Source organism: Lygodium microphyllum, chromosome 8 (genome assembly GCF_053477565.2).
Source record: "Lygodium microphyllum isolate KBCC chromosome 8, Lygodium_microphyllum_v1.1.10, whole genome shotgun sequence".
Lineage (NCBI taxonomy): Eukaryota > Viridiplantae > Streptophyta > Polypodiopsida > Schizaeales > Lygodiaceae > Lygodium > Lygodium microphyllum.
In genome coordinates this window covers 86,220,681-86,225,536 of record NC_141142.1, presented here as the reverse complement: position 1 = coordinate 86,225,536, position 4,856 = coordinate 86,220,681, and the positions used below count along the sequence as shown (strand labels likewise).

At 41.5% G+C, this 4,856-nt stretch overlaps 1 pseudogene; it reads left to right on the top strand.

The window, feature by feature from the left end:
• The first annotated feature begins 1,454 nt into the window (after window positions 1-1,454).
• LOC148032541 (uncharacterized) lies at window positions 1,455-2,333 on the top strand (annotated as a pseudogene).
• Window positions 2,334-4,856: the final 2,523 nt, after the last annotated feature.

Sequence of the window (4,856 nt, the reverse complement as noted above, 5' to 3'; positions counted from 1 at the left end):
CAAACTAGCCAAGCACACTATATCAATTTCTACCAATGTAACTCAAAACTACACCACCCATCTCTCTCTCTCTCTCTCTCTCTCTCTCTCTCTCTCTCTCTCTCTCTCTCTCTCTCTCTCTCTCTTTCTCTCTCAAGCATATACACCAATCCCCCTTCACCCCACCTTGTACTCCATCCCCTTCGTTGTTTTTAAGCTTAGAGGAAAAATATATAGGCTTATGTACTTTTTGAAAAAATCCCCCTCTGCTACACTTATGTGAATTTGTCATGAAGCCCCTTCTCCTGGCAAAGTCTGCTGACTTTAGTAGATTGACATGCCAAGGTGGAGAGTGGTTTCTTCGGCATAGCTAATTGGTATTCAAACTAGTAAGTACAACAGTTGGTTGTGTGGATAAGCTCATGGCTTCACACGAATGTTCACATGAATGTAACTAATTTATGGCTCTACTTAAAAAGCATCGAATAATGAAATATGTGAGCAATTTAATCAGTAGCAGTGCCTCTGTTTTATCTTTTTCTCTCTTTCTATTTTCTACATGGTATCAGAGGCTGGTTTGACGATGGAGGATTCTGACCCCTTTTCTTGCTCCCTGTCTCACCCATGATCTACTCCACATCTGCTACCGCTGGGCATCTCCTCCTCAAGGCCACGACAATCATTTAGTCACAGCAGAAAATAAACCTTCTTTCGTTTCTTCACCAGTCTCACTGATCCCATCAAAACAGATAAAGAATTACCTACTATTGCAGTTATCAACTCTGCTTTTGCATCACCTACAGTGCCCTCCCATAAAGATAACTCATTAAAAAATATGCAAGATCCACCCTTGCTTGTTGCCCATGATGCAACTTTGGAACACGATAGTCTCTTGTCAAAGGCAACTTGAGACCCTCAAAATTCAGGGTAAGTTGCACTATCTTTGGGTCCTACAACCCCTCAAAAAATTTCTTCTTCCACCCCCATACCTGTTTTTCTTTCCTACACCTTCTATTAGCCTTCAACTCATCCTCTTTTTCATGCATCCTCTTCAACCATGGCATCCCTTGCCCCATGTAATTCGTCAACAAATATATCCATTTCCTTGCCATCGGCTGATGAAATCAAGACTAACACAAGCAATTGACGTGATCCAGTTAATCATGTGTATTATGATTAAATTAATTATTTAAGTGAAACACCAAGTGGCAGCCAAAAAGGCATCGAATCATTATGTACAAATATACATTCTGATAATGAAAACATTCATTCATGCCTCTGTATGTATTCTCGTGAGAGAGAGCCTGCGTATGATTTCCTACATGATATCAATAACCAGGTTGTGAAATCCACAGAAGCATCGCGTGGTCGGACTGCTCCCGTGCTTGATCACCATGGCGCAAGCATCAACATCAATGCGAACCTATAAAATCGACAAACTCAGCGATCGGAATTGTCACCCATGGCGCATGACGATGGAGATTATCCTTCAAAAATAGGAGCTCCTCGATATTGTCGATGGAGGTACACCTTGTCCTGATCCGACAGATCCCCAATTGACTAATGATGTTAAATTGTGGGAGGAGCGCGACTTGACCGCGCGTCTTGAACTTCTACTTCATATGGATGATGCCCAAAAACAGTCTGTACACATGCAAACCACTGCAAATTCCATTTGGACCCAACTTCGTGATACCTATGAACCAAAATCCGTTGGTAGTCAGGTACACAATCTTAAAACACTCATTAATCTAACTATGCAAGAAGATAAATAAGTAGAAAAATTTTTACAATCTTGGCATTTAAAAATGGATGATGTCCTACTTTCGGGGTTGGATCTTCCACCCCGTGTTCAGGCCATTCTTCTTCTTTCCGCTCTCCCACCTTCCTGGCAATCTTTTACATCTACTCAATCTGCCCAAGCCACTTTGACTGTACCCACCCTGATTCCACTGATTTTACAAGAAAATTCAATGCGCCAAGCAAATCAACATGCACAACCCTCACCAAGTACATTAGAAATGTACGTACAAACTAAAGGGAAATTTCAAAAGAATCCCCGCCATAATTTCTCTCGTCCACACTATCCTTCATGCAAAAATTTTACACCACGAGGGTCCAAACCCAATTTCAGTATAACTACACCCTATTGCCGAATTTGCAATAGGACAGGACATTCCTCTAAAGAGTGTTGTCGTCGTTCTAAACGTCGCCCCAATGGGCATAAGGCACAAGCACATTGTGCCTGTGCATCTGATTCATCTAGTCATGAATCGGATGAACAATATTCTCCAAGCGAATCTCCATCAGATTGCTCGGATGGTGATGATGCTTTACTTGCTTTTATGGCCTAAGTGATGTTCCCACCATCTCACTACATACATGGATTCTCGATACAGGGGCTACCTGCCATCTTACTACAAATAAAGAATATTTAAGAAACTATAAAGAACTCAATAAACCACGAGATGTCAAATTTGGAAACAATAATTCCCTTACCGCTGTTGGCATGGGTGATGCCAACATTGAACTAACTGATGGCAAAGTAGTTCTCATTAGGGAAGTTTACTATGTGCCTAACCTCGCTAAGAACCTTCTCTCCATTAGTAAACTTACTAGCGAAGATACTTATTTAGAATTTCATCACACTCACTGTGTGATTAATCACAAACCTCCAAATGGCACCTTGTATTCGGTTCCTTGTGCTAAATTTGGACGCCTCTATCTCCTAGGTAGAAGTCAACCCTCCAGTAAATCCTATAGTGCCATTGATTTAAATCACACCAATTACTCCACTCTTTTGTGGCACTATCATTTAGGCCAACTAAATCATGCCACCATGAAATATATATATAATCATAGATTAGCTCGCAACTATACTTTACCTCATAGTTGCAATATTACATTGTGTGAAGGTTGTCTTTTTGGAAAAATGGCTAATAAAAAATTTCCACTTTCACGTGAATGTACTACTTACCCTTTAGAAATAGTTCATTCCGATTTATGTGGTCCCATGCCTGTCCATTCACTCACTCGTAATCAGTACTTTCTAACCTTCATAGATGATTTCACAAGATTTACCATTGTTACTTTTATTAACAATAAAAGTAGCAGCACCATACTACAACAATTTAAATATTATAGAGCCTATGTTGAGAAACAAAAAGGGTGAAAATTTGAAACCCTCCAATTAGACAATGGAGGTGAGTATATCTCAAATCTCTTCAAAAATTATTGTAAAGAAGAAGGAATACAACAACGTCTTATTGTTCTTGAAAATCCCCAACAAAATGGTATTACGGAATGTAAAAATCGAATACTAATGGACTCCGCACGTAGCATGCTTAAAGTTGCTGGATTACCCCCGTCCTTTTGGGAGGAGGTGGTTATACCAGCCTGCTACATACAAAATCGTGTTTACACAAACAGTGTTAAAGCTATACCATATACTCTCTGGTTTGAGAAACCACCCAACTATGCAACTTTACGCATCTTCGGGTCACCCGTTTATGCATACGTCCCTGAACCACAGCACAATAAACTCCAGGACCATGCTATCTGAGCTCGCTTTATTGGCTATGGGGAACTGTTTGGTATCAAAGGATACTATTTGTACAATGAGAAGAAGCGGCGGTTCTTCTATGCTCGCACCCTAGTCTTCGATGAGGACTCCTTACTTAGTAATCCTGCACCTACATAGGAACAAGAGTTAGCCCCACCTGATCACAATCAATCTAATATTACACATAACCTTACACATCAAAAGCAACGGTACTTGAATGAGTCGTTGGACTCATCTACCTTCTCTCCCCGAAGGACATCTGCACTGGCCTCCATCACATGGCCTATCCGGCCTTCACCCTCGGCTGGCGGGGCTGCACCCGTTGCTGCTCCGGCCATTATACCAAAGGCTCCACATAATGTCCCTACGCCCGCTAACGCTGCACCCTCTATGCCATATCCTCTACCTCTGCAGAGCCACCACGACCTTGTGACACGCGCTCACAGTGCTAGTCGACGACTCAAACGTCGTCGGCCTGTAAGAATTACTCGCCTTGATTATGGCGAAAAGGAATTATCACGGAACCCAAGGCCTCCTTTTATTCTCACTGGACTCTCCCGCCCATGCTCTATACATGGCAATCTCAGCTCTACAGTGGCCACAATAGTTGTAGCCAATCAGTCACTGCCACACCACCCAACGTTAACTACACCTTATCATCGTGACCTGCTCCCTTCTTGTACCTCGGATTCCATGTGTGGTAGTTCTCCACGGCAACCGATTCCACGTGTTCTCCTGTTTCTCTAAATAATATCTCTAACCCTAATTCTTGGGTAATATCCAACCATGCAGGATCCTTGGGCTCCTTAAATAAAGTTCTTAGACCTAGATCAGTATGACTTGAATTGAATCTCCCTTGTGGGAAATTCCAAACAAAGATCGTAGTTTGAAATTTGATGTTCACTCTAGCCAGGGAGCCTCTTTTGACTCCTTATAAAATAATTGGTGCAATGCAAAATTCGACTCTAAATCTGAATCGAAGGGCAGTTCACTACTCCCTACTGTAGCATTAGCTTCACTCCCCCTACTTCCACTGTTTTTTCTACTCCTTTCCCCAGTGACACTACTGGTGCTTGACATGACTTGATCCCATTTATATGAGTTTACTTTACTTTCCTTTAATGGTGTTCCATCGAATGATATAGTAGGCCTAAAAGGTTCTATATTTGAGATAGACACAACTTCTATCCTCTGAATCAGCAATGCATTCACCCTATTAGTCCTTTCTAATATCCAAGCCTCCTATCGTGTCTCTTGTTCTCTAGCTTGTTAATCTTTAGTTTCATTTTGTTGTCTCTGTCTCTCCTCTAAATTG